Source organism: Ochotona princeps, chromosome 12, assembly GCF_030435755.1.
Source record: "Ochotona princeps isolate mOchPri1 chromosome 12, mOchPri1.hap1, whole genome shotgun sequence".
NCBI classification, from domain to species: Eukaryota; Metazoa; Chordata; class Mammalia; order Lagomorpha; family Ochotonidae; genus Ochotona; species Ochotona princeps.
The window spans coordinates 36,538,483-36,560,691 of record NC_080843.1 but is presented as its reverse complement, the minus strand read 5'-3'; the positions used below and the strand labels follow the sequence as shown (position 1 = coordinate 36,560,691).

Here is a 22,209-nt window from a genome sequence, read left to right as displayed (position 1 = left end):
AGATTTGAAAACTTCTGTCTTAATGTTCCATAATCCCCTTTACTTTGCTAAAATGTATATTCCCAAAATACAAGGACCCAAATCAGGATAGCAAAATTGATCATTTGCTATGACATCCTAGTTTACAACCATCCCAAAAAATGTCCTTCGTAGAACAGGAATCTGGCTCAAAACTTAAACATTACTTTTAGTGCTTACGTGTGTTTAAGTTCTTTCAGTTTAGAATAGTTCCTCTTTTCTTCACTACCTTGAGACTTTCCAACATTAAAAAAAAAATTTTTTTAAAAAAAATAGAACACCTGTCTCTTTCTTCATAAGCAAGTTCATGTTTTGGATCTCCAGGAATACCAGAAAACAGATTTTATGTTTTCATTGCATCTTGCTTAAAGAAATTTCATTTTGATATATATAATTCAGCAATGATAACAAGTTAGAACACAGGTAAAGTGGTGCCTTCCAGCATCTGTATTTTTTTCTCTGTGTTTTGTAAGAAGAGACTTTAAGTAGTCCCATTTTTTAATTTCTGATTCACCTTTATATCAGTGTGGACTTCTGGAACCATATTCAATGGATTACAATGTTATGCATTTTTTTTTCAAACTCAAATTGTCCCAGATCTGACTAGTGGGACCCCATTAAAGTTGATTGTCATGCCCATTGACTATGTCCCCCTCATTCTTTCAGCACCTCACTACATCCTGAGACAAGACAATGTCCCTGCTTATTGGTCCTTTCCTTTCCATAATTCTGGAATCAGCCATCTGTACTCTGGTCTCTTCTGGCAGATTTTTAAGATTTGGTTGCTACATATGCCAGTTGCTTCTGGGATGTTGCTGGTCCCATGCCCTACCAACACTGTCAAGCCCTTTGTATTTTAAGAAAATGATCCATTTAATCATATGTTGCAAATAGTTTTGCACTTAAAATTACAAATATGTCTTCAATTTTTTTCTTTTAGTACTTTCATAAGAAGAAAATGCTAGGTCATTTTCTTAAATTTATCTATTTGTTTATTTCAGGAAGGGGCAGGCAGAACCTCCATCCACTGATCCACTCCCTAAATCATGACAATGGTCAGGCCAATCTGTTCTTCAAGGGTGCTAGAAACTCAACTACTTGAGCTAACATGGGCTGCCTCCCATGTTTGTCTCAAACCAGGCACTCAGATGGGGGCGTCCAATTGGCAATTTACCTGCTGGGCTCAATGTCCATCCCAGATATTTTAAGTTCTGAAGGACAGATGGTCTGCCTGTTGGTGAGAAACGTGTGTTTCACATTAAAAACAAGTATAGGTGTGACAGTTACAGGAAAACTCAACCCAGATCCAGTGATTTGAATATCTATTTTCTTACAGTTTTAGTGATTTGGATATATATTTTCTTTTTTTTTTTTTAAAGATTTATTTATTTTATTACAGTCAGATATACAGAGGAGGGGAGACAGAGAAGAAGATCTTCCGTCCGATGATTCACTCCCCAAGTGAGCTGCAACGGCCGGTGCGCGCCGATCCGAAGACAGGAACCAGGAACCTCTTCCGGGTCTCCCACGCGGGTGCAGGATCCCAAAGCATTGGGCCGTCCTCAACTGCTTTCCCAGGCCACAAGCAGGGAGCTGGATAGGAAGTGGAGCTGCTGGGATTAGAACCGGCGCCCATATGGGATCCCAGGGCGTTCAAGGCGAGGACTTTAGCCACTATGCCACGCTGCCAGGCCCGAAGGATATATATTTTCATAACAATTCTAGGATCTCCTTATCCAAACTGAGGTCTTCTTTCCTTGGCTAGCCATTATCATGCAAAAGTATCTTGCAAAAGTATATTGGAACCCGTATCCATCACAAAGAATAATTGAATTAGAATCCCTGGGGATCGCCAGGTGAGGATTTTTGAAAACTCCACAGGAGATGGTAATGTTCTGCCACGGCTGGAAACCACTTATGTAATTAAACATCCTTACAGCCACCTCAGACTCTACCTACCAGTGATTACCTCCTTTGGACTAAGCAATTCATTGTGTTTTCTTTCAGAACTTTTTTTTTTCAAAGATTAAATACCTCAAGTGTCTAATAAATTAGATATGGTAAGTTTAGCAGATTTAAAGTGAAGGTACAAATCTCAAAATTATGCAAGTGCAGAAATGATACATGCTGCACCCTCACTGCCCTGGGCTGGTTGTGCACAGGAAGTGGCAGAGACTCAAAAGGGAGGTGGATGGAAGCAGAAACAGCTTTGCTTTCAGAATGATCTTTGGGACAGCATCAGTGATCTGTCAAACAAGAGGAATGAATGTAATATTACAAAAATAACCTTGTTTTCTGGGTTTTTATGGGCTAGCACTCTGTAAATCCCTTGTGCCCTTTTCCTCAAAAAACAAAGTTGATACCAATATGTATTATGTGGTACTGTTGTGTGAATTAACTGATCTTAAAGGTAAAGTTTCTTGTGTACACTTGCCACTATGTGGTTGTCATTAAACCAGGAACAGCTGCTCTCACTTCTAAGTGGGACCACTTCTAACACACAACTTTATTTTTAAGAGTGGACTTGTAGTGTGGTTTAAAATTTCTTCTTGAGTGGTCTGAGCAAAGTAATATTCAGTAGTATAGCTGTTTAATATTAGAATGTTAAGCTGAGACAAATATTTTTGTGGAGCGTACATTTCTTGATTTCTAAGAAAGTCCATAAAAATTTAAAAAATCATTATTTTGGTTTTTATTTTTTTGAAAGACAATGAGAGACAGAGACAGATAGAAATTTTGTCTTCTATTTGTTGGTTCATTCCCCAATTGCTTACAACAGCAGGGCTGGGCCAGGCTGAGCTGGAAGCCCAGAACTCAGTGTGGACTTGCTGTGGAGGTGGCACAGACCCTAGTCCTTCAGTCCTTACCTGCTCTCTCCCAGGATCTACATCAGCAGGAAGCTGGAGTCACAAGTAGAACTGGGACTCCCATCCAGGCACTTTGACATGAGATGCTATTGTCCCCAGGGTACATTCACTGCTGAGCCAAATGCCTGCTCTTATGAGCTGTTAATTTCAAATTATTTAATTAGAATAATTGCTGAAACTGTAGCAAAGAATGAATCCAAATGATAAGCATGCTATAATTGCTTATTACACTAATGTTTCAATGCTGTAACTTTTGCATTATCATGTCTAAGTATCAGATATTCTGGTAAAAAATGATGCTATAACATGGGGTAGTTATGGTTAGTACTGATCATAGGGCTTTATTATGGTGTTTAATAAATATATATATCTATGTGTATACATAAAGTTCTTATTTTATCTGGTGCATGTAAAGAGTCAACCGACCTTGTGACAGTTTGAAGTAATAGACAAGTCATCTCAGATATAGCTCAGAGTTATGTAGTCTGAGACATGCACAATTTCCTGTAGTGTCAAGTAAAATGAATATGAAGTGCTTCCTTAATAAGCAGAAACAAAAACTGATATCCTTCACAAAGGAAAAATTCTCTTAAGCTTTAACAAATGCATATAAGAAAAATCAATCAACACAGTTCTTTTAATTAAAGATAGTTGATGATTTAAGAAAACTGTATTTATATTGCCATCAATTCTCTTTATGAAGATCCTCCACAGAGAAATTTTTGCACCTGTTAATAAGTTCCAAGACACAGTCAGTTGAAGGAATTGTAGTGATGCTTCAATTGTTCCAGGGCTGGGATGAGTGAGGAGAATATCACATCTGTGCTTTCAGCAAGTTCATTTCAGTGAAGAATCCTGGATGAGCCAGCTTTGTGTGGGGTCTGGTGAATCTTGAGCTTGTAAAATCTAAGAACCAACCAAATATTACAGAGCAATGACTTTCTCAGAAAATGTAACTGAAGAGAGATACTAACACAGATTGAAATAGTCAAGGAAGGCTCTGTGACAAAGGACCTGACTTGGAACTTAAAAGTGTTTAGACAGAGATGGGGGAAAAAGAAGGTGGCATTCTAGAAAAAGCAGTATGTTGGTCTAATGATATGGGCGAGAACAAAGAATATTTTGTGGCTGCATCAATCAGTTATTGCTACATAACATGTTACCTCCCCACCTAGTGAGTGAGAATAAAGGCCATTTGCTCTTGTCCTTCAAGATTGAGTGAAACTGTTTATGCATCTCTACTTCCAAAGCAGAGATGAACTTCCAATGAAGTTGTTAAACTTAACATTAGGATGCTGGACTCTCTGCCATTGCCCATACCTACAATGTTAGAGTACACTTAAATAGCAGAAATATGGACTTAGGACTGCTTATGAAGGACAACACTATTGTAATAATATGGGGGGAATCAGTAGGAGGGGAGGGAATTTGGGAAGAAAGGAAGAGAAGTCCAAGAGCCTATGGAGCTGTACTATAAAATAATAATAATAACAATGATAATAATAAAGATTGAGAGGTACTGCTAATCTGGGAGACTTAGTGGATCTCAGTTGTTCTTGTTACCAGGTCATAGTTGCCTGGAAGTTCAGGTGGAGTGATCTAGAATAACTCAGTTGCACAGTAGGCTAACTGGTTGGCAATTGACTGGTGTGTTGCTGGTTGGCTATTGGCTGGTAACTGGCAAGTGACTGGGTAGTGGTTAGACAGCCATTACCTGGTTTGAAATGGCTCCACATAGTCTCTCATCCTCTCACTGGTTAGTTTATGATTGTTCTCATGAGGGAGGAATACAAAATAGCAAGAGAAGATGCATACAAAGGTATCACAAAAGCCGGGACCTGCACATATTTGCTAAATTATATCAATCAAAGTCCATCACAAGCCAAGCTAGATTATAGGGTTTAGAATTAGACTCTACCTATTAATAGAAAGGGCTTCAAAGTCACATTGCCAATGATAAGAATATAGGAGGTACCTCTTTTTAGATATTCCAGCTCATGGAACTATTGAAGATATGAAAATAGTGATAGCAAAGCGCTTTCTAGTAAGGTTAGTTTCACAACATCTCACCATCTGATTTGAGATATTTGGGAAATGCAGGGAAGCGTCCATAATACTGGTAAGAGATGTTCAGACCATGACAAAAATGGAGAGAGTAATCTAAGGATTGTGTTTTGTATACAGCAAGCAATAAATAATTCCTTCCTTTAAAGTGTTTGGGACATTTTTGCATTGATTTTTAATTTGCAGCTCTCTGTGTTGTCTTTTCCTGCCTATATCATTGGGCTGCAACCTGGCCCTGGTATTCAGCTGTTCATTAGTAAATACACACTGTGCTGACCCTCCAAAACACCCTGTCCATTTGCTGTTGTGAAAACTTAGGGGGCGCACATTCATCAGTGTTTGGCTGTTCAACAGCTGGAAGACTTTCTATCAGTGGTGCTTGCACTCTACTGAGCTAAGTACTTGGCTTCTGGGATGCTGTTAAACCAGACCAGGTAACCACCTTGCAGTGATGAAAAGACAGTACCAACGTCATGTCATCAACTATCACCTACCAAGCATTTTTACATATTGATCTTAGGGCAATAAGTGATAGCGTCATTGCTCTGGCACCTTATCAGGTTGAAAAGGAGAAGTGTATAAAAACACTAGGATTCAAGTGACTACTAACTTGCACAAGAATTACACAAAATAAATACTATTTTATATTTCTTTATATTGCTTTATATTTCTTTAGGAAGTCTGAAGGAATAATAAGTGAGTTTAGGTCTAGAAGAATTCTTAAGAAATCACTCTGAGAATGCTTGACATAAAGGAGAAAAATCATTTAATACCAAGCACAGATTTCAGATAATCATCGCACTTTCTGAATTGATTAAAAAGTTTATTGCTTAATAACTTAAAGTTCAATTGTTATTACCAATCCTGATGCTCTTTTCAAATGGTCACATTGTTTTATTCTAATGATTTTGCTTTTCCAAAGATTTGTAAGTTTTATATGCAAAGTTTTAATTGCATCCTATGAAGGAAGGAGGAGGAGATGATGAAAATCCCTGGCTTGGGGCTCCAAGAAAACAAAGCATTTGTCTATTTCTGACTGTTGAGCTGTTTTAAGGTTAATTATTGGGAAATGCTCACCTTAAAGCCACATTGCTTTAAAGAAAGACACATGCTTCCCCCTGATAGGATTTTCAGACTGCCTAGAATTTATTATAATTTTATGAGATAAAAATCTTAATAGCTCACTAATCAAATACATTATAAAATACTTTTAGAAATTCCTAGTATTTATAATTTTTCTAATTGTTCCTTATAAATTTCACTTTCCCCTCTTGTACAGTTTATGCTATCAGGACTTGGAATTTGCAATTGCAGTTTTCATTCATTTTATAACAGCATGATGAACGTTTTATCTTCCCTGGGAGTTACTATTTCCAGCGGTAATAAGAACAGTCATCTGTTATATGGTTTGCATTTCTTCAGTTGTTTTTCTGTGTTTTTTTGTTGTAAATGTAACAAAAAAATTAGACTAATTTCCTAAATTCAAGAAAACATTATTAGATATCAGTTAAACATTCAGAAATGGTTATTTTGGATGGTGGTTTATAGACTAATTTTGAAAGAAAATTAGTTTTGAACCTATCTAGACTCACATATTTTAATGTATGCTTCTCATCATCTAACATCTATTAATATCTACATTATTTTTATAGGAATCTAATAGAAGTTATATATATTGCATAAATTATTAGCTGGACTTAAACATCAGTGTACTGCTTATTTCTCTACATTTTGGTCTTTTTAATTTTTTTAGTTTTTTTTTTAAGATTTATTGATTTTTACTGCAAAGTCAAGTATATATATATATAGAGAGAGAGAGGAAGAGGAGAGACAAAGAGGAATGTCCTCCATCTGATGATTTATTCCCCAAGTGACTGCAACGACTGGAGCTGTGTTGGTCTGAAGCCAGGAGACAGGAACTCTTCCGGGTCTCCCACGCAGGTGCACATTTCGTCTGTGGTCCTAACTTCGATCTAGACCCGCACTGTCTGTTGTGAGCATTTGTGGAGTGAACCATTGGATGGAAAATCTCACTCTGTTTTTCTCTGCATTTTCAATGAGATAGGTAGATGATAAATACATAGATACATACATGGACAAATCGATATATTTGGGATGTGACATTTTCCTTCAGATTTTATGTAACAAGACTCAAACTTAGAATCTAAAATTTATCACCAAACCTGACATTTTTCCTAGGGTGAGGGTTAAATTTTTTTTTTAACAGCTAAAAAAGTTTTAGGAATCATGATTAGCTTTACTAACATCCAGGAAGCATGATAGGGTTCACTTCAAATGTGGATAGATGTAAATCTGTGCTTCAAGGATTTTTTTTTAAAAAATTTAACATTGCTTACATAATTGAGAGGGATGTATGCGCATATGGGTTTCCGATGAGGGTGGGAAGAGTCAAGGCATGGAGGAAAATGGATGGGGCAAATGTTTCATTTTTTTTCTTTCTGTGTCTGCCAGGAGGGAAGGGGGCCACTCCTTGCTGTCAGACTACATCAGTACCCGAGAAATAGGGAACAGTCATTTGGTGATGTGGGGAAGAGTGTTCCAAGGTTGTTACTTGAGTGACACTGATAGTTGTGAGACATTGTCAGATTCATTGCACCAGGGTTGAGCAAAATCTTTCCAGGGTCTATTGGCTGACCAAGTCTACCTTAATGCATCCCCAGGCCCAGGAACATGTAACAAAGCTTGGCCAGGAGAATGTCCAACCTGTCCTGCTTTCTAGCCTCTAACGAGGCAGTCATTGTCCCCTACTTACGCAGATGAGTTGACCGTCTTGTCCCCTATGTGCAACTAGGCTTGCTATCTGTTAACACAGGCATCAGCATCTGAGGAGGCCCAGTCCTGATACATGTACTCCACATTTGGACAACATATATTGTGATTTCCCTTGTAGCCAGGTTCTGATCCAGTGGTCTAGAGAGGGAGTCTCCCAAGAAACTTCACCTGGGGTGATCTCAGTCTTGACTCTTGTGTTCACCAGCCAGTGCAGGGTCAGGTTTAGTCCATCACTGGTACCATGTGCTTCAAGTTGTTGCTCATAATGCAGATGCTGTTTCTAACTAATATGGAGTCAGATCTTTGAATTGCTATTTTGATTCATTATGTGATTACCATGAGCTCATTCCAGGAATGGTAGAAGTATGTTTGCCACTTTATTGTTCAGTTTTATCTATTATTACTTTTTTTTAAAAGAAAGAATTTATTTATGAAGAATAGAATTAGAAAGAGGGAGAGACAAGATAGAGATGGGTGAGGGAATGGAATGAGATCTTCCATCTACCGCTTCACTCCACAAATGGGGCCACAATGCCTGGGGCTGAGCCATGCCTTAGCCCAGAGTCAGCAACACTATCTGAATCTCCCATGTGGGTGCAGAGGTCCAAGAACTTGGCCCATCTTCTACTGCTTTTCCAGGTGCATTTGCAGGGTGCTGGATAATAAGTGAAATAACTAAAACTAGAATTAGCACTTGTGTGCAATGCCAGCATCACAGTGTCTTACTGTGTGCTGATCCCAGAGGTTCTTGCCTTTATGTAAGAGAAGAATTTCGATATGAGACAGAGAGCAGCACTAAGCATGCTAAGATTAATGAAGAGAATAAACCAAACAGGCTGGGTGGGAATTTCAGGAAAGAACTGAGAGCCTCTGCAATCATATTTATATTTCTAGCATATCGATCTGTGGTTTGTATATGGGGTTCCTTTTAAGCTACTTTTCCATTTTATGAAGATTAATAATCACTGCATAGGATAATCCAAATATCTACTAAATAATATGTTGTGACTGTAGCAGATGGCTAAAAGTTGATATTTGTGGGAAAAATGTCATTGTCAAAGCCTACTAGTTATAGGGTACTCATGCCTCCCTTCAGGACTCTTTATACATTCCTCTGGTCAAGTTCCTGGCAGAAACAGTGAAGGTGACAGAGCTGACCTGTACATTACATGAGCAAAATTTCATTTCTGATTGTTTTGATAAATTTTTTTTAAAATAAAATGCATTGTAACATTGTCTTCCTCACTCCAATGGGATGTTCCATGTCCATCCTGAAGACAAGTATGCTTTCTATATTTCTGTTCATAGTGAGGCCAAGGATCAGGGGAATATTAACCAGGAGCCTCCTAAAAATGAAGCTTCCTAGGTCCCTCCTAAAACCTGCTGGGCCAGAATCTGCATTTTTAGCAGGATCCCCTGGGAGAATCATACATACATCGAGGTGTGAGAAATGGTGTTTCAGAATAAACTCCTGACTCAGGTAGTAGAGATTTGGATGTGGCTATTCTGAATGTAGGATAGGAGTTTGTAGGATAGAGATATACTTCTTTGCACAGCCTTGATTTAGTGCCCTTAGTGGCTTTGTCTAGTAAATCCCAGCACTTTTTGGTCTATTGTTCAGAAATGAAATATCTGTGGAGGCATCGTGGTTTCTCTAAACTGAGGCAGGGGCTGGCGAAGTGGTGTAACAGGGTAGGCCACCACTTGCAATGGCAGCATACCATATGGGCACCTGTTTGAGTTTCAGCTACTTTACTTCCAAACCAGCTTTTTGTTAATGCACCAGAAGTTGGTCCAAGTACTTTGGTCATAGCACCCAGGTGGGAGACTTGGATGAAACTCCTGGCTCCTGGCCTCAATCCGGTTCATCTATGACCATTGGGGTCATCTGAGGAACAAGAAGATGGAAGATTCTCAGTCTTTCTCTCTGTAACTGCCTCTCTATTAACTAAGTATATATTAAGGAGGACATATATGTATGTGTACACACACACACACACACACACACACACACACACATCTGTATGTAGAGAACAAGAGACTTAAAACAACAACAACAAAAACTTATGTGGATTATCTACCTGAAGTTCCCCCTTCAGTCCCACACATAGCCCCTGCCCACAAGTGGCAGGTCTTGGGAACATCTTTAACCTGTCTTCCCTCCTTGTCCCTCTACTTACCAGCAACGGAAAGGCATCTCTGAAGACTTTCACTTCACCCTCATCTTTTCTCAGGACTTGTTCATTGTTACCTTACTTATTTCTTAAACTGTAAGTACTGAGTGACGTTCATCTCCCCAGTATTTGTCACAAAGCCTGGCACATGTAGGAGGGTCTCACTAAGTATTGCTTCATTGAAAGACTGTATCTGACTAGGCATGGAACAGGATGAGATCCTGGACAAGTGTCTTCATTTATGCCTAGGAATGTGGAGAGTTTCTCCAGGCTACTGTTCTCAGGGAAGAATTTCTGCTGTCCCAGATTTCTGAGTTATTAACTTACATCTCTGAATTGATGCCTCTTGAGTTGGACTATTAGTTATCTTTGCCATACTGATGATCTGAGTGCTAATTCTTCATATAATATTAGCACCAGACTGTATATTTGTGTCAGTTTTTTTTGGAAAAAGATGTATTTATCTATTTGAAAGAGTTACAGAGGGACTGGGGCATGGAGAGAGCCAGCTGGCTGTCACGTACTGGTCACAACAGCCAGACCTGGTTAAGGCGAGGCTCTAGAAGCTTTAGCTGGGTCTCCCACATAGGTGGAAAGCACCCCAAGTATTTAGGTCATCTTGTGCTGGTTGGAGGCATGGGGTGTGGGGTCTGAATTGTGTTGCAGTTCGTTAAGCTGCCATATGCAATCCCAGAAACTCCTACTGGTGCCAATTCTAGACTTGACTGCTGCACTTCTAATCCAGCTCCCTGTTAATGTGCCTAGGAAAACAATGGAAGATGATCTAAGTTCTTGGGTCCATGCTACCCAGATACAGCTCCTGGCTACTGAATTCAGTTTGGTCCAGTCCTGGCCATTCTAGCCAAATGAAGGAGTGAACCAGTAAATAGAAGACCTCTTTTTCTCTGTCTTTCTCCCTCTCTCTGCCTTTCAAATGAATAAGTAAATCTTCCATGAAAAGAAAGAGATGAAACAATAAATATAACCTTTTAGAACTGGCTTTTTAAATTTAGCCTAATTCTCTGGAGGGTCTTCTAATCGTTACATGTATTATAGCTTGTCCTCTTTGTGGCTGAGTAGTATTCTTTAGAATGGCACACTGTTTGTCACCCATTGAAGGACATCTGAATTATTCTTGTTTTTTGGCGATTGCAGAGAGAGGTACTATATATTCCTGTATAGGTTTTTGTATGGACTTATGGTCTGTGGCTCTAAGAAAAATGCCCAGGAATTGGGCCACATGGCACTTTCATATTCAGGTGTTGTTTTTTTCCTTTTTCAAAAGCTTTGTTTAAAAGGCTGAGTGGGGCCCGGCGGCGTGGCCTAGCGGCTAAAGTCCTCGCCTTGAAAGCCCCAGGATCCCATATGGGCGCCGGTTCTAATCCCAGCAGCTCCACTTCCCATCCAGCTCTCTGCTTGTGGCTTGGGAAAGCAGTTTGAGGACGGCCCAATGCATTGGGACCCTGCACCCGCGTGGGAGACCCAGAAGAGGTTCCAGGTTCCCGGCTTCGGATCGGCATGCATCGTCCCGTTGCGGCTCACTTGGGGAGTGAATCATCGGATGAAGATCTTCCTCTCTGTCTCTCCTCCTCTGTGTATATCTGGCTGTAATAAAATGAATAAATCTTAAAAAAAAAAAAAAGGCTGAGTGACAGAGAAAGACAGAGACAGAGAGTGAACTGTTGGTTCACTCCACAAAAAAAAAAAAAAAAATACAACAGCTGTGACCAGGCCAGACAGAAGCCAAAAGCCTGGAAGTTTATCCAGTCTCCACATGTGGATGCCCAAACACATGGGCCATCTTCTGTTGCCCTCCCAGGCACATAGCAGGGAGCTAGATCAGAAGTGGAACAGCTGGTATTTGAATCATTGGCCATATGGAATGCCATTTATGCAGAGACCAGCTTAACCTCACTCCCCCACAACGCTGGCTCATTAATTTTTCCTTTATTTTCTGTTTTAAAAGATTTCAAGCTGTTTTCTAGAGTGATCGTAGCATTTTATATTCCCACCAGCAACATAAGACGGATTATGTTTCTCCACATCCTTGCCACTGTTTGATGTTTTCCCTATCCTTTATTTTAGGTCATTCTGATAGATGAATAATGCAGTATCTGTTATTTTAATTTATATTCCTTTAATGGTTGATGATGCTGAACATCTTCTCATGTGTTTATTTTCCATCTGTATATTATATCTCACTTGTGAAATGTTTCTTTCTTTTGCCAATTTTATGATAGCTTTTGTTGGGTCAGTTTTCAGCATTCTTCATTCTGATGCAACCTCTTATTTGGATATATGATTTGTAACTAGTTTCTGCCAGATTCTGATTAGTCTTTTCATCTTCTTAACAAGGTCTTTCATAAAGCAAATATTTTTAAATTATAGTTATGTCCAATTTATTATTTTTGCTTTTTATGCATCAAGCTTTTAGTACCAATTTAAAGAAGACTGCCCAATAACAGAGACCACAGATTTTCTTAGTCCTTCAAATTTTTGCAGTTTTATATTTTACATGTAAGTCTGATGTTAATTTTAAGTAAATGTTTTGAATAAGATATAAGAGCTAGGTAAGCTTTCTTCATCTTTTTTTTTTTTTCTCTTCATCTTTTTAAACCTGGAGATGCCCAGCTGATGTAGTGCTATTTATTGAAACGGTTCTATTTTTTTTCAATTTAATTACTTTTGCACTTTTGTCAAATCTATTGGGACTATTTGTGTTGCTGTATTTTGGAGTTTTTTGTGCTGTTCCATGGATCTATTTTCCTAACCCTCCATCAATACCACAGACTGTTTTTTCAGTGTGCAAAGCAAGATTTATTTAAAAGAGAGTGAGGGGAATCAAGATGGTAGAATAGGGTGAAGATATGTTTAAACAGATTGAGAAACACTAGCCAGAGTGAAGCAGAGAGGGCACATTCTGGGAAATAGGAGAGGACAGATTGACAACAGAGGGTCCCTGGGGACTGATGGACACAGGAAAGCGGTGAACACAATAGTGTGGTGCTGTGGTGACCGATACGCCAGCACCATTCAGTAAGTGGTGATCTGGACTCCACTAGCAGCCGGTACTCCACCAGCAACCAGGTGGGAAGGGGAGTTCACTGGGAACTCAGGAGGTAAACCCAGGAAAAAGAATTGCTTGTCCTGCTGGTTTGTTTGATTTGACCAGGAGCAGAGACACAGCAGAAGATCCCAAACAAGCAGTGTGGGACACTGGGTGGATACCACAGCCCAAAACTCCAATAGAGCTGAATGGGGCACAATCTTGTGTAGGGAGGCTAAAGTTATGGGACAGGACTTCACATGCACTAAGCTAGGGACAAACTCATTTCAGGCCCAGTGAATTGCAACAACATAGCATCCTTCAGGTTCCACCCTAAATAGGTCCGGATAGTCCTCAGACCTAATGACCAGATCAAGAACTCTAGTAGTGGTACAACAGGCGCCATTTTGTACAGTGTTCAAAGGCTTTGACAACAGTGAGTTGCTCATATGCTATCATCCTGGGAACTGTGCACATCAGGACTAGGAGAAAGACTGTACATACAACAATGCAACAATAGTGCAGGATCACAGGAGGTAGAGTGTTGAGCTAAGAATTGGGCTGCACAGACCATGGTGGAAGTCTAACTTAAGAGCCCAGATCTGAAACTCACTGGAGGGAGTGGCACAAGTGACTACAAACAAACAATTGGGTACCAACCACAATAAATAAAATCAAATTGCAGAACTGTGGGTGACACAGCTTGGAAACCTGCCCTAAGAAGAAGCAAGAGCCAAATGGGATGGAGGACAGACTGGTCTTCTGCTACACATACTGGCAAACCAGGGTAGGGGGCGGGCCTGGTGGGGGTTATTGTGGGTCGCCCCGACTAGGCTGCAGCTCCCACTGGTTTGTGTGAGGGCCGAGTACGTGCTGGGCAGAACCAGACTGGACTGCAACACCCATTGGTTCCAGTGCAACTCGGGACTGAAAACAGAACCAACCCAGCAATTGCAACCACCAGCTGATCGTGGTGATGGACTGTGCCGGGCCCTGTGCTTGCTAGAGCATACAAGAAACTAGTCTGGGAATACCTCAAAGTTTCTTTGGAGATCTCCCTAATCGAACTGCTGGACTCAGAACTCTAATCAAGAAAAGACAAGACAGAGCAGATCAATCATTCATCTCAGCTATATGTTGGCAGCGATATATGGGGCAAACGGAGACTTTATGATGGACCATATCAATCAGTGGACGACCTCATCGAGCGAAACTGGCAGCGATTCATAACCGGAGAACTATTAACACCACTCGAGCACATATCTCAGAGCATGCCCCACATCCGGGACTCGGGGTGGGCGGGAAACCAGGTGGGCTTCCCCCTCAATATCCCCCTTTACCTCAGATACAAGATGGAAACAATGTGGACATAATAGTATTACCCACTTCCCTATCCCCCTGAACCTTTTTTTTTTCTTCTTTTCTTTTTCTTTCTATAACTGTAATTAACTATGTAAAGATTGTCAACAACACAATAAAATAGATTATAAATAAAAAAAAAAAAAAAAAAAGAAGCTGCTAACCAGAAGAACAATGACAAAAAACAAAGGAGGAGACAAAGGCACAATGAATATTACTGAAGACTCTCCTGCAAAAGAGCAAAAGTCTTTACTAATCTCAGAGTTAACATCAAGAAAATGGGGGATATAGAATTCAAAACACTTATTATAAAGCTTCTTATCAACAACAAGAAGCACATAATACAGGAGTTAAAGCAATTTAAGGAATATGCCATGCAGGAAATGAATCAGATGAAAGCTAATATATCAAAAATTAAGAATATAGTGGAGCAAATTAAAAGTACAGTGGAGAGTCTCCAAACTGGAATGAATGAAAGCAGAAGAAAGAATCTCAGAATTGGAAGATATTTCTTGTCACCAGATGGAAAGAAAAAGGTGGAAGCAGAGTTGGGACAAGCTAAAAAAAAAAAAAAAAAAAAAAAAAAGCATTCAAAAATTGAGAGATACTATTAAAAGGCCAAATATAAGAGTTACGGGAGTTTCACAAGGCTCAGAAAGAGAAGCTGGGTTTAAAAGTGCATTTACGGGCCCGGCACGATAGCGTCGCGGTTAAGGTCCTCGCTTTGAATGCCCAGGATCCCATATGGGTGCCTGTTCTAATCCCGGCAGCTCCACTTCCCATTTAGCTCCCTGCTTGTGGCCTGGGAAAGCAGTCAAAGATGGCCCAAAGCATTGGGACCCTGCACCCACATGGGACACTGGAAAGAAATCCCTGGTTCCCGGCTTCGGATCGGCGCACACCGGCCCATTGCAGCTCACTTGGGGAGTGACCATTGCACGGAAGATCTTCCTCTCTGTCTCTCCTTCTCTCTGTACATCTGTCTTTCCAATAAAATAAATAAATCTTTGAAAAAAGTGTATTTAATGAACTAATAAAGGAAAACTTCCCTAATCAGGAGAAGGAATTGGGAAACAACGTCCAGGAGGGGCACAGAACTCTCAACAGTGTTGACCAAAAGTGATCTTTACCATGACACATGATAATTAAGTTCTTGTCAATGGAACATAAGGAAAAAATCCTTAAATGTGCTCGTGAAAAAAATCAATTGACATATAGAGAAATGGCAATTAAGTTCACAGCTGATTTCTCACAGGAAACTCTATAGACCAGAAGAGAATAGAGCAACATATTCCAGATTCTAGAAGCAAAAAAACATCAGCCCAGAATAACATACCCAGCAAAGCTTTCCTTTGTCTTTGAAAATGAAATAAAATTCTTTCACAGTAAAGTTAAAAGAATACACCTCTTCTAAACCTGCCTTACAAATGATATTAAAAGATGTTCTCTTGACAGAGAAGAGGAATAGTGCCCACCAAAACCAAAGGCAAATGTGAAGAACATCCCAGTAAAATAACAACAGAAGACTAAATCAATGAACAACTCACTGCTATATGACAGGATCAAATTACCACCTATTTGTATTAAATCTGAGGTATCATGCCTGCTTAGCAACCCTCCGTTCTTCTCTCTTCCCAGCCTCTAGCACACACCATTCCATACTTTTTTTGTGTGAATTTTACATTACAGATACTTTATGTAAACAGGATGATGTAGTTTTGTCTTTCTGTGCCTGGATCATTTCATTTAGCTTAAACTCTTCCAGGGAAGAATTTATGTCTCTTTCAAGGCTGGATAGTACTTCATTATATTGTGTACTCTATCTTCTTTATCCACTCTTATTAGTGGGAGATTTTTTTTTTTTTACATATTCTAGCTGTTGTGAGTAGTGTTAGAGTGAACAAAATATCTTTTAGATTCTGTTTTCACTACCTTTGGAAGCACCAGTGCTGGATTATATAATGCTATTTTTATTTTCTTAAGGAATTTCTACAATATTTTCTGTGGGAACTGCACCATTCTTATCCGTACAACAGCATCTACAATTCTGTAATTTATAAGGAATCGCTGAAGATCACTACTAGCCAAATACATGCTAAAAAGAGCAAACTGGGGGAATCACACTCTTTGCTTTGAAGTATGTTACAAGGCTAAGTATTTGGTAGTACATATTCTTCAAAGAGTTTAACAGTTCCAGCTCTAATGTTTACATCTTTATTTCATTTTGAATAATTTTGATTTTAATAATTTAAAATAAATTGATTTTAAATTTAGGTAGACTTGGCTAGATTCTCCATAAAATGGACAAAGACATAGCAAAATTATGTACAAAATGTTCAACATCACGAATTATCAAGGACATTCAAGTCAAAATCACAATGAGACATCTACCTTGTGTGTTATGCTACAGTGATAACAAAATGATGAAATAATAGCCATTGTTAGCTTTAATTCATTTATTTAGGAGAAAGGCAGAATATATTATTGAACATAAATCATTTGTTATCTTTGTATCTGAGGATTAAAGGGGACTTTAATAAACAGAGTTGCTAATTTCCACCTCACCTCCCATTGTTGGCACTGGTTACACACTCACATCCACATAAAAGCAAAATATATCACTTCTGAGTTCTACTTATCCTTGCATAAGTCTCAAGTATCAAAATTGATTTCTTAAAATGTTAATTTGAAAAACAGCAGAGATAAGATTCAAGGATGCTTGCTTTTCGAGAAGGATTATTTATTAAGTGAAAAGACTTGTCCTTTGAAAATTATTATCATAATTATCTCTAAGAACCCAATTCTATATTTCTTATTAAAGCAAAATCCCTATTAGGCTAACACAAGAAGGATGTTGATTGCAGTGGGGTATCTGTCTGAATAGGGCTAAGTAATCAGCTTTAAAATGTCACTCAGAGGGAATCAGTGGGGAAGAGGCTATTTCCTGGCAGATCTCAAGGCGTTTTTTTTTTTTTTTTGAATTTTCAGGGATTTGACATTGTCCTTGTGTAGGTAATTGTTCTGAGTAATTCTAAAAGCAATATTTAGGACTCACTAAAAAATTACACTGCATAAGAGAAAACAGCATGAAAATCCAAGAAGCCCTATCAACTCACTGACTATGTTAAGAGTCATTGAATCATGGCCTCTCAGAGTTAGTGTTGTTTGGTCTCAACCCATGCTGGCGAATAATTCTACTCTACAGTCACCTTGCCACAATGTTTTTCTGTCTCATGCTAAGAAAATTGGAGACCTGCAATGACAGACAGTCCACTTTAGCCTCCATGGGTTGGCTTCCTTGTCTGCAATTGCAGAGTTTGACTATATCATGGGGCCATGCAAGAGTTTTGTGAGTAAATAATGAGGATGCAATTTAGCTTTAAGTACTTAAAACATTTAAAATCTCAATACAATAAGTACTTGACATTTTAATACTGTTATTCTCCAGTCATGAAAATATTACTATAGTGCGCAATTTCCTCCCTAACGTATTTCAACGCTTCAGGTAGTAACCCACCACTGAGATTCCCAGTGCTAAGGAGTTGACTGGTTTAACTACCAACAGATTTTGCAAGACACTTTTCTTCCACAATTACTTCACCTCACTATTATTATTATTATTACTATTATTATTATTATTATTATTATTTCTCTAGTCTACAAAATTGTTTAAGGCACAGGAGCTATGTGTATGTATGGGATAGGGTCTGTGCTAAGCTCTGAGTACTTTAAAGAAAAAGATTTAATTTCTGTCCTTCCAATATTAGCAATCAATGGAAGGGACTATCACCAAATAAGCAAATAAAAAGTAGGAATACAAAAGTACACTGAAGAAAAGAAACAGGTGATCATGGCATATGGCAGAGGAAGATATCTATGAAGGAGTAATATTTGTGAGAAAGATTGCTGTTGTTGTTATTATGGGGAAGGGAGTTTTGTGTTTCAGCTACCATGTGGGAAACCCCAAAACAAGTCATGTGAGATGGTGGCTTAAGTCAGAGAGGCAGTGGTGGAAATGAAGAACAAGAAGTAGACATGCATTTTCAATGCAGAAATGACAGAAATATTGTGTTAACATCATGCTTCTACAACAGTTGGCTGTGGTACCAGCTAATGAAGTAGAGTAGTTTGAGGAGAACTAACTGGTGGGCTGCATGGACAGTGCAGTTTGGGGTAAACTGGTTGACACTGAGATGCTAGGAGGTGTCTGGGAGGAACTGCCAGGCATCTATATGTAAACCTGGTCTCAGAGGAGAGGTTTGAATGTATAAATGTGGCATTTGGGAATACATCAGTAGAATTTAAAGTCATGGGAATGAAAGAGATTCCCTAGAGAAAGTGTGATGAGGGAGAAGATATGAGGGCCCAGGATGAGTCCCGGGGAGAGGCAACAGTAAGAGGTCAAAAAGAGAAAGGGGAATCTGAGGTGGATTTTCCAAACAGAAGGAAGTTTAGGAGAGCATAAAGTGTCAGAGAAGCCGAGCGCTGAGGGGAGAAGAGAGAGAAGGATGAGGCATCTACTGTCTTGAATGCTGGTAAGAGACCGAAACTGTATTCAGAGAGCAAAAGCAGCAGATGAAAATCATATATGGTTTTTCTCCTGGTTATTTCGTGTGTACCTCTCCTGCTGGCATGTTTCTGTGCTTCATCTGCCACAGTGGAGACTACCTTCCGAATCCAGAGCATTGTTAAGTGACATACTTTATAGAAAAGCCTTTAATCCTTTTTTTTTTTTTGCAAATTTTGATACTCCTTGATTCTCTGAATAGCTTCCACAATTTCTGCCTATTTTGCTATCCTACATAGTATCTATCATCTTCAGAAGTCTTCACTTTTCACATGCCAAACTATCTTAGACACAGCTTATCTTGTGAACATTATCCACGTTCACCTAAAGACATGCCACTCTTCCCCTTCAATGGATTTAAATTGTCATGTTGTAGGTGCCTTGGAATTTGCAGCTTATCGGAAAGTTAGGACAAGTTTTCCCCAGAGGGCAGAGAGTAGTTTTAAATTCGAAGTGGAATAAAAAAGTTCCATATCTTAAAATAGAAGCAAATTTTTTTCTCTGTTTCACATTCTCTCAAGATATCCTCAATCCTTTTTACACTCTCTATTTATTATTAAATACAAGCAATTTAGCTCCTTTGTAAGGTTATGCAAATAACTCATCCAGAATTAGCATTTAACATGCAGTTCTTATATCCACACAAATGTTTTGTATAAAGTTGTTTTAAAAAGATTCAAATCTTTATAATTAGGAAGGGAAAATATATTAATAGGAATAAAGGGATACTCTGCTAATCTCCCATATGCAAATTAGCTTATAATTTCAATCATTTACTTTAGAAGCAACAGAACAATAGCACTTTTATTCTTCATTATTGCTGTCTGTCTCCTTTTCCTACCAGAAAGTATGTGTCTATACATGTAAATCTAAAGAAAAATAGCAGAAGTGTTAAATAATGTAGCTCTGTGGGAAGGACAGTGAGTGGGAATGAGGTTGGTAATCCTGTGTTTGCAGCCTACGGTATGGACTGTAATGCACACACTCTTGGGTTCCCATTCCAAGAGCTTGTGCTTCATCATCTTCATTGCGGTGCGGCTTGATCCACCTCTGCCACCTGGACTCCTTCTCCACTGTCTCCCATCCTCTCCTGAGTCTTACATTGAGACTATTATAGCAGAAAGTATGGGACAAGCTGCTTTCACCTCTAGCTAAGTCTTTGCAAAAGAGGACCATGACGTTGGTCAACAGTGTAATACTAATTGGCTGGATTCTTCAGGTTCACTATCTGCTGGTATTTGACTTTTCTAATATCCCTAAATGGCAGTGCATAGTCGTAGGAGTTCATTATCATGAGGTGAACTAGAGGAGAATGGTGCAGTTGAAACCTAAGTTGAAAACTAAGTAACTAAGTCAGATAAAGAATTTTTGAAAGAATCAGCTTGTGAGCCTAGAAGTGGAAGGGAGAGTTTGGAAAACACTTTAAATAGAAAGCTGCTCCAAATGTGATCCTTGAATTTGTCAAGTGATAGAACTAGGGAAGTGGGTGAATTATATAAGGCGTACTTTTTTCTTGTTTCTACTTCAACAAACATTTAGGAAACTACTGAGTATCAAGCAGATTTCTGCCAAACTAGACACAAGAAGAAAACAAATGCTTATTTGCTTCAAGGAAACTACTGCATAATGGGAGAAATATACATAGAAGCCAACAATTGTACTAGATAACCAAAAATGCTACCACGGAGGTGCAGATAGTAGTGAATGAGAGACTAGAAGGTGGCAGCCTGTACCTACTTGAAGGGCCAAGGAAAACTTGTGTCACAGTACCCTTTCTGTTGATAACTCACCCAAGATTCTAGCATCTTTCATTCAAACTTCTGCAGCCATTTCAGGGCGTGTCCTCTGACCTCCAGTCTGCTGCTTTTACTCTTTCATCTACACTGCAGCCCAAATACTAGTTCCAAAGCAGGTCGTGTTTCCTTATGTAAAAGCTTTCAGGGCTGGCATTGCGGCACAGTGGCTTAAGCTTCTTTTCGTGACACTGGCATCCCCTATGAGTGCCATATAAGTTCAGACAGCTCCACTTCTGATTTAACTCCCTGCTAATGCACCTGGGAATCAGTAGAAAATGACCAAACAGCTTAGATCCTTGCACCCACACGGGAGATCTAGGTCTCCCCTTTAGGTGGCTTTAGCCTGACTCATCCCTAGCTGTTGTAGCCATTTCGGGAGTGAACCAGCAGATGGAAAATATTCTCTCATTTTCTTTACCTCTCTTTCTGTCTCAGAAACTTGGCCTTTCAAGTAAATTCATAATTAATAAATTAAAAAGCCTTTAATAACTCTACATTATCCTATTAATAAAATCGAAATCCTGAATCTGGCCTAAACTTCCACCTTTAACCTTTTCTCTCATTGTTCTCTACCCGCTTTCCATCCAGCTCCCTGCTTGTGGCCTGGGAAGGCAGTCGAGGACGGCCTAAAGCCTTGGGACACTGTACCTGCATGGGAGACCAGGAAAAGGCTCCTGGCTTTGGATCGGTGCAGCACCAGCTGTTGCAATCACTTGGGGAGTGAATCATCAGCTAAGAAGATCTTCTTTGTCTCTCCTCTTCTCTGTATATCTGAATTTCCAATAAAAATGTTTTAAAAAATAAATCTTTAAAAATATCTGTAAAAAAAGGAGAACCAGGTTATAGTTTATTCCATTCCAAACTCACAGAAGTGCAAAAGTTACAAGATCCTGGAAAAGACCCGGCTTTTCCCCAGTCCTGTCTTTTTGCCCTTACTGTGTCAGTGACTTCCTCCAGGAAGCACCTGCATTTCTTTGCTTTGTGCTTTTTCTTGCTGCCAGATCCCACTTAGTCTATGGGGACAGGTTGGAAATGCCAAGGAATTCACTCCCCTTTTCATTCCTCAAGCAGGACTGACTGGTGTTGGTATACAACTGCCCTTCCAGGTGGAATAACTTTAAGCATGTATCCCTGAAGAGTTTCCAAAAGCTGACTTCAGCCATCTGCAGGACAAAGTAGCTTGATAATGCGCTTTTACTAGCTTTCCTTTCTTTCCTGTCTCGTTCTGATAAGTTTTCCAAGTTTCCTAGGACCACCATTCAAACAAACTAAAATCTTTAACTCTGGGTTTGTTTGTCTTCTTACCTTGGAGCATGAATATGGAAGAGAAGCCAGAGGTAGCTTGGAATGACCTTAAGGGGTTTACCTTCACAAGAGCACATAGACTGCACAGGAGACCGAAGATGGAGGCCAGCTTGGGCGGTTGAGGAATGTGTATAAACATGGTTGGCTAAACTGTACGACTTATAAAAGATAGTGTTACACTTTTTAATATTCATACATCTTACAAATTTGATTAGGCAAA

At 39.3% G+C, this 22,209-nt stretch overlaps 1 long non-coding RNA gene across 1 annotated transcript in view; it reads right to left on the bottom strand.

Moving 5' to 3' along the window:
- Positions 1-3,519: 3,519 nt before the first annotated feature.
- LOC131481563 (uncharacterized) overlaps positions 3,520-22,209 on the bottom strand; it is a 129,576-nt gene continuing 110,886 nt past the window's right edge. The window contains exon 5 of the long non-coding RNA XR_009246392.1: positions 3,520-3,613. This is a non-coding gene — a long non-coding RNA (uncharacterized LOC131481563). The remainder of the gene's footprint in view (positions 3,614-22,209) is intronic.